An 8,429-nucleotide genomic window follows, 5' to 3' on the forward strand; every position below is an offset into this window, starting at 1 on the left:
CACAATGCGGCCTTTACAGCCGGCTGAAGAGACGGTTAGCTCAAGCAGACAATTTGGGATATTTTTATCGCGTAAAACCAAGAAAGAGATCACTAATAGTAATAATGCTAGTACAGTTGGTCTGGAAGGAGCTCTGGTACCAGAGTGTTTTGTGATGCCGTGATGGTGAACATGAAACAATGGTTACGAACTAAAGTCTGGTGGCCTGGTATTAATAAGAAAGCTGGAGCATTTAAATTGAAGTTTCGTCATAGGTTCGAGATATATCGATATATATCCGGATTTTATTTTGGCAGATATATAAACCATGTGACTTTGAGTAGCGATTTGTAAAATACTTAACTTCATCCAGTCTTGTAAAAGCCCAGTGTTGCAGCAATATCGTGATTTGACCATGAAACTTTACTGGACGCTTTCTCGACTTTTGCCAAAGAGTCGACCTTTCACAAAGCTACAACTCAAAATGTTTTTGTCCGTTTCAGCTCAAATTCTTTGGACTATGTTAATATAGTTCAATGTACAAAACGGATGTCAGCGTTTTTTAATTTTTTGACGTGTTTGGATTTTATACCGTTCTCAGTGTTTAGTGGGATTCCCGCCGGTTCAAAGACGCTATTTTAACTTTGATCAAAGATAAAATCGTCGACACCATTTAGCTGAAAATTTATCCCAAAAGCGATTGCATAAGAAATTTTCAGGAAATCTCTCCAGGAGCTGAGCAGAGAGCCGAGAAACTCGACCCACACGTGTCGTCCAGTTCAGGAATCTATCCCGGAAAAGTTGCTGGAAGGAGTGTTCATACCACTTCAAACGAGAAGCAAAATGAAAATTCTCAGACTTTTTTCTAAATTTTAGCTATATTAAGTGAAGGCGCACAATCATCTTGCTCAAATTCTAGATTTGGGAAAAACTAGAAAGACGTCGTATTTCATCTCATGAAAGTTTTTTTAAGAAGACTTTTTCACCATTTTGTTTTTAGCTGTTGGACGCTTACATCGAGACGGGAAATTTGCATGATCATGAACGGTTGTGCGAAATTAAAATTGCTTAGTTAGGTGTTCAGCTGGGTAACGAAAAACCGAAAAACTAACTGAAATAAACTGAAATTCATGAAAATATAAATGTCATTACAGAAAATGAAATCTTTATTTTCGTTCAAGTTGGTATTTAACCAGCTGGACTAGGGAATTAGGGAATAAGGGAAAAGTTTGATAAAAATGTTGCAAGTTGCCAATTAATTTTAAAATTAGAGTCGGAGTGAAAGTGCCACTTATTTGTTAATTTTATCATTATTTCTTTTAGGTTTTAAGCATGAGTGTATCATTCGAATTAACTCAGGTTTAGTTTTAAGCTAGTCTGTTAACAAAAAAGCGCTGCACATATTGTTTTTTGAACAAATGATTTCGGATGTCCATTAATTTTCTTTCTTTTTTTTTTTTTTTTTTTTTACTTGTTTGAAAATGTCTTCCGTAATGGGTATAAATTTGTCCAAGGTTCAAAAGTTAATAAAACACCGTAGAACACTACTATTTTTTTGTGTTTGTACAACGACGATTTTTTCATCTTTATTATTCCCATTTTTAAGAACGAATAATTTTCATGGTCAAATATTTATTAATCCCTCCTACGTGATTTAGTTTTTCGTACATGTACTATCTGACTGTTTCTGGGATTACAATTTTAATTTCACACAGAGTTTGTTTCTTTCATTAACTTTATTGTGGGGTTGAGAGTTTGCTTTGTGAACATCTCCCCCTCATTTTACAGACTAACCATAACTTTTGTCTATGATTTTCCCTCAACTCACCATCCACACACACACTATTCCCCAAAACTACCTACTGATTAATGGATGTTTTAATTAGTAGAGAGAAACCCCTTCTTGTAAGGCGGATTCTTCTATAAACACCAACTAAGACAGCCACAAAGGTTACTAAAGTATCTGCTGCTTCATGTATTCATATTAAACAAAAAATACCCTGTTCTTCAAATCGACAAAGGGGAAATAGAGTGTCCTTGAAGTGCAGTGTCCACGCAAGAAAGTGAAGTTCAAATTTAGACTCCTTTATTACGCACTCACAGGCCTGCCCATTTTCTCTCCGGGTTGCAACCTTAATGTCTAGAACAGGGTAATCTTTGTGATAGTGCAGTCAAAAAAGGAATGTTTTTATTTAAGGTGGCTTACTACAATTACTTTAATGGATTATAACAGCCCAACTTCTAACTCTTTTGAAGGCACATTTTTTGCAAACTAAGAAACTGTGAAATCAAAATTTGCGAAAAATCTACCCAACAGATTTTTATTTTACTTTGCATGAATGCTGAATCTGAGTCAATTTATTATCCCTTTCATTTTTTTTTTTTTTTTTTTTTTTTTGGGGGGCGGGGGGGGGCCCCCCCTCATACGGGTAGATTTTGAGAAAAACGTGATTTAAACTACTAGAGGCCAGTCTCTCCTTAGGTACTTGGTCGTTCATTTTGGGCATTTGTTTACGTTTAATTGTTCAATTTTCACATAGAATGGCAAAAGACTTAAGCAAACAGTAAATAGAAAAAAAAAAACATCTTGGGACATTTTTCAAAAGAGTTAGAAGTTGGGCTGTTATAATCCATTAAAACTGTAGTAAGCCACCTTAAGCGAAAAATATCCTAGAAATACGGAATTCCAGTGCACCTTTGCGGCATGCAGCTACATGGTATAAAATAATTACGGAACACACCTTGTGGTATGGGTTATACATTTACTATCACAGTAAGCCTAAAGGCTCGAATGTATATCGAGAAAATACAAGGGATCCATGGAATCATTCATGATATACCTGGCTCACATCAACGTTTGGCGTAATTCGCATGTATTCCCTATAAAACCGATTATCTTTGAATGAGGTTAAAATTATCGGGAAAAATGCGCAACGTTTCGACCGAACTTCGGTCATTATCAAGCTTAAAAGTGAAGATAAAATTTGCATACATATAAATATAAAACTAAGACGTAAAAGTATGTACAATATGAAAATGTACAAAAGGGGGTGTTAGAAACGTGCAAGAATGAAAAAGGATTAAAACACTTTCGCACGAATTGAGTCTGACTGTACATTGAGGCTTGGTGTCACTTCATTAATTAAAAACATTTCATAAATGAGACAGTCAAACTTGCTCTTGCACTTTTTTAAGATAGTAAAATATCTCGTAAGGTCATTGGGCACATAGGAATGTTCCACACAGAAATGCTTTCCAATGGAGGAAGACGCATTCTTGTGCTCGTCAACGTGTTGATGCAAATGCCGCCGTGTGTAACCAACATAACCTGCATCACACAGGTCACATTTAAATTGATAAACAAGGGATTGTTTGTTGACAATGGTAGGCTTGACTTCGCGCGGTTTCAGATGCTGTTTAATCATGGGGCTAACAAATATGGGCTGGATGGTCACTTGAATTTTCTGGCTCAGATCTTTAAGTTGTGCTCTTACGATAACGGCTGAAGACTGGTCCTTAAATGGCAGAACAACGGGAACCGCTTCTAATTCGTTGTTAATAGCTGGTAACTCGAGAACAGGTTGATCAGAAGCTTTGACTGCGATAAAGCGCGAGATGGTGGAATTAACCTGTCTGGATAAGTAAGACGAGAAAACACCATTTTGAGCCGATCACATTCATCGGAAAAGTATGACCAGTTGGATGAGAGGCGGAAGGCACGATCAAGCATAGTTTTCAATTAGCCGCGCTTGTGGCGATCATCAACATGGCTCTTGTAATGCAGCAAAAGGCCAGTGTTGGTAGGTTTGACGTATACTTTGGTTTGGATTTGTGCAGATTTGTTAAGGAGCTATGTGCCAAGAAACGGATCCGAAGCATTCCATTATTCTCAATCTCCATAGTGAACTTAACCGAAGGGTGGCAGTACTAGTGGTTAAGAGTTTCGAGGAATTTATTATTTGAATGTCTTGATAACAATTTATGAATAAGAGAGATTAGTAAATGTTCAGCATACGCAGTTACTAATAATTACTTATTTTACAAGTCTAGTTCTCGCTTCATTATTCTTGTTCATGCTAAATCTAAAAAAAAATTCTAAAAGTATCTTGAGGCCGATATGACGCCGCAATAAAGCATCCGGTTGAAGGGATCACTACGAGTAGATACCTCGAGTATATTATTGGTGAAATCTTTTAAAATTTCGATGTCAACTTCTGGAGTGACAGGTTGACATCTCATTTTAATTTCTACTTTAAGTATTGATAGTGCACTCAGCAGATTCATGTTGATCTTTATCATAACCGTGGCTTGAGAATCAAAAATTGCTGTGATTAATCCAACAGGTACCATCTACTGTTTTGTGTACCCCAATTCGGGATTATCAAGACCGATCAAAAGGTTCTATCGTGTTGTCTCCTTGGGAAGGGAAACTTCGTTCTGTTAAATGAAAAGCTTTTTTTTTTCCATCTTCACGTTACATTATCGCCGCCATGTTGGTGGACGAAAACAAATTGATTTCTCATTAGCCTCTAGGGGTTCTACATTGTAATAAACATGTTATTTTTTGTTTGCTTTTGGAACACCGTCAGAAACACCGAAATGCGTACTAAACAAACTTGACAAAGACATTAAAGATTGCAAAAGACTGACAGAAAAACTGCTAAAAACATTTCTTCTAAGGAAGGAAGAGCTAAGGAACGAATAGGCAGCCCAAGTTCGCGTCACTAGAGAGCATGTAATAATTAACAAGAAGATCTTTCAGATCTTAAAACCGCGCTTTGAAAATTTATCTGTTTTCTTACCACTATAGTCGCAACGTAGTACACATTCCAAAGCAGTCCTTGTTGATTCACTGATTACTATAGACACAAAATCACCTGATCAATCTGTAGCACAACAAACTGACAACAGCGACTGCACACGAACGTATTGCTCTTTCACTTATAGCCGAGGAGGAATCTTCGATTGCACCATCAGTCGTAGCTGTTGTGAAATCTCCGATGACGTAATAGTCTTAGCTTTCTTTCTTAAAAGTCACTATTACATGTTTCAAAAGCACACACAAAAAATTATATTTTGTTACAGCTTCTTGGCGAATAAACATCATAAGTTGCGTGACTGGAAGTCCCACTGACTAGTATGTGGCCTAGTGGAAGTTTAGTTCAGCTCGCCGACAAAACAAAAAATAAAAAAATAAAAATAAATAAACAACATTCAGAGCAAGAACCGCGGTCGGCCCATGGCCGCGCGGTTAAAAATAAATAAACCGATTGCAGAGCAAGAACCGCGCTCAGCCCATGGTCGCGCGGTTAATTACTAGTGGGAAGATGACCTTTGAGTGCAAGCGGTATTGGGTTACAGGCAGCCGTTGACAATTTAAACGCGTTATAAGACTTTGTATGGGAAATAAAATACCGTTAATTATCTGGTGTATTCTTGTGCGCTTTGGTGCTTATTTTACCGTTTCGGGAATTCCGAGGTCAAGTTAACTCCACCAGATGAGGTACAGTCATTTCATGTACAACACTTACCCCATCCCCACAGCGTCGCTCGTAACAATGGAGCTGTTCGAGAAGCCTCATCGGGTGGAGTTAATTTGACCTCGGACTCAAGCTCCTCGACCAGTTTTAAAATCATCAGCTATCGTGGAATCGGAAGCAGAAAATGCTCATTTCCAGCCAAGTGAGTGGGGATTTTTGACGACGAAACATTCACCAAGGTTCGCAAATGGTGGGGCTTTAGCTTTGCGTGAAAAAATCGCGGCTGGGATGGATTTTCGAGGCGCAAACCGCCTCTGAGCTGACTACGCTTACGGTGGAAATCTTAGTGTGCTGCCTTAACTTCGTCTTAGGACAGTGAAAACACGGAATTCCCGAAACGGTAAAATAAGCACCAAAACGCACAAGAATACACCAGAGGTGAGTCAGTTTTATTCATTTTATTGAATGAACAATAAATTGAGCGTTTTTTTAGGCTTCATAATCAACGGTATTTTATTTCCCATACAAAGTCTCATATGCGTTTAAATTCCCAACGGCTGCCTGTAACCCAATACCGCTTGCACTCAAAGATCATCTTCCCACTAGTAATTAATTATTACACGCTCTCTAGTGACGCGAACTTGGGCTACCTACGAGGAACGCTGAAGAAATACCGTACCTACTGCTCAACCCAATGAGTTGCTGAGCGAGCTCGTAAATGGTGAATTTAACGAATTGCTGAGAGACAGAGCCAAAACCGTGTTTGTATAAAGCAGAGACTGTGTTTGTATTTTATGCGAACTATTTTATAAGAACTAACGTACTTTTATTCACGTTACATATTTTAAATAATGTTTTCGCACTGATTATTTTGAAAACCGAGGTTGTTCCATTTTCTTTGAAAGTTTCCATGCGCCATAATTGTAAGCAAATTTGCGATGCCATTTATAACTTGAATTTTAAAGATATTAATTATCATTGTTTCTCCTTTAAAAGTAAAGTCTCGAATTAGTGTGTACAAATAACAAAAAAGATACATTTATGTAGTTGCCAAAATTAACATATGGCCGTGAATAGCCTGAAACTGGTGAGACCTTTCAAAACTTGCATGTAAATGGAACACATTTCCATCGCAAAGTTTCCAACTGGAAAACGGGACTACCTTTTCAGACGTCCCGCTGCTCTGGGAAATTTTCCAGTGGAACGAACCAAAGAGTCGTGTACCATTTACAAACTAACCGGAATTTCCGGACATTTGTTCTAAATGGTAAACAACCTGACTATCGCGCCACGTTGAGGATTTGGCGGTGTTTAATTTACAATAAAAATTTGGTTGTCACTCTTTCAAGTGACAGTTCTGAAACCTTTGCCTAGAGACACAGATATCAATGATGGAATGTAAGTTTTCTGGTGGACTAACAAAAGGAACTAAGGAGAGATCTTTTGCTTTCGTCCATCAACATATGGCTGGCGGCATTCTCTAAACGTAACGTACAGATAGAAAACCTTCGTAAGCATAATTTTATTTCATTTATTTAACAGAGCGATGTTTCCTTCCCAAAGAAACAACACGATCGAACCTCTAGATTCACAAGACAAAACAATAGTTGTTACCTATTACATTAATCACAGCAATTTCTGATTCTCAAACCATGTTTATGATAAAAATCAACATAAATCCTCTTAGCGCACTATCAATACTTAAAGTCGCAAATTGACAAAGAGAAAACAAAGTGGCCTTCAAGTGCAGTGTCCCCTCACGAAAGCGTTTCAAATTTAGACTTCTTCATTACGCGCTCAACGATCTTTCAGTCTCGAGCTCCTAGCAGTTTTCTCTCCTGGTTGCAATCGGAATTCCTAGTACAGGGTCATCTTGGTGATAGTGCGGTCAAAGAAGATGGGAGAGGACAAAACGCGGAGCCCTACTCCATGGAGTACCCTATGGACTACCCAAATGGAGTGCCCTAAAAATACTATTTCGAATGAGCACTGTTGATCAATTTGTAAGCAGCATCTGAAATAGTGCTTACTTAAGCCTCAACACCCATTTTAAACAGCATTGTTCAACAGTATTTAAGTTTAAGCACCCGTTTTAAAAAGGTTAGCTTACATGAAGTAATCAGCCATCACAACAATAATCGAAAATATAGCTGACTTGAATCAAGGTGTAGCTTAATTCCCATGTATTGCCTTTAAAATTGATTATCTTTGAAAGATAACATTTTATGCGAAAGAGAGATTACTAAAGGTCCAGCAGTCGCTGGTAATAACTTATTTTTCATATCTAGTTCTCGCTCCACTATCCTTTTTCATGCTAAATCTAAAAAACAAGAATATTCTAAACGTACCTTAACGCCAATTTAACGCCTCAATGAAGCACTCGATTGGAGTGATCACTACGCGTAGATACCTCGAGTATATTGTTGGTGAAATCGTTTAAAATTGGGACGTCGGGTTTTCGAGTGACAGGTTGACATCTTATTTTAATCCGTCAACTTTAAGTATTGATACTGCGCTAAAAGGATTTATGTTTATACTTTTCGAAAGCATGGTGTGAGAATCAGAAAATACTGTGATTAATGCAATAGCCTACCAACCATAGTTTTGTCTAACCCGATTCCGCACATGAATATACTTAACAATAGAAAAAAGGTTCCGAAAAGATGCACTTGGGTTTCCGCATTGCAAAATAGTATAAAAACATGACTGGGATGGTTGATGGAGTAGACGTGAATTTTCGTCCTCCGGCATAAACTCCTCTCACTGAAGCAAACAGGTAAACTTGTCTACCTTCAACTTATCACAAAAGCCGAGGATATGCCACCAAAATCGTGTGAGAAGAGAACACGGTGTTCCAGTTCAGTCCCAATTTCAAGCAAAAATTTAAAAAAATTAAAACGGTTTTTAAGGTTGATCCACGTTTATTTTTTTGATATCTCGCCGAGATGGTGAAAGTAGCATTTCCGAGCT

General features: G+C 37.8%; 1 protein-coding gene and 1 pseudogene across 2 annotated transcripts in view; both read right to left on the reverse strand.

The window, feature by feature from the left end:
* The window catches only part of LOC137969535 (polyunsaturated fatty acid 5-lipoxygenase-like), a 41,352-nt gene extending 33,320 nt beyond the window's left edge, over nt 1–8,032 (reverse strand). Inside the window, exons 1-2 of one of the 2 annotated variants that reach the window (XM_068815838.1) lie at nt 7,808–7,985; nt 2,820–2,859 (exon numbers count right to left, since the gene is read on the reverse strand). The gene's annotated coding sequence lies outside the window, so the exon portion shown is untranslated. Of the gene's footprint in view, nt 1–2,819; nt 2,860–7,807 lie in introns of both variants that reach the window. The other variant, XM_068815837.1, reaches the window with a different exon arrangement.
* Nucleotides 2,879–4,060, reverse strand: LOC137969537 (uncharacterized; annotated as a pseudogene).
* Nucleotides 8,033–8,429: the final 397 nt, after the last annotated feature.

The sequence above is a fragment of the Montipora foliosa genome, chromosome 9 (genome assembly GCF_036669935.1).
Source record: "Montipora foliosa isolate CH-2021 chromosome 9, ASM3666993v2, whole genome shotgun sequence".
Lineage (NCBI taxonomy): Eukaryota > Metazoa > Cnidaria > Anthozoa > Scleractinia > Acroporidae > Montipora > Montipora foliosa.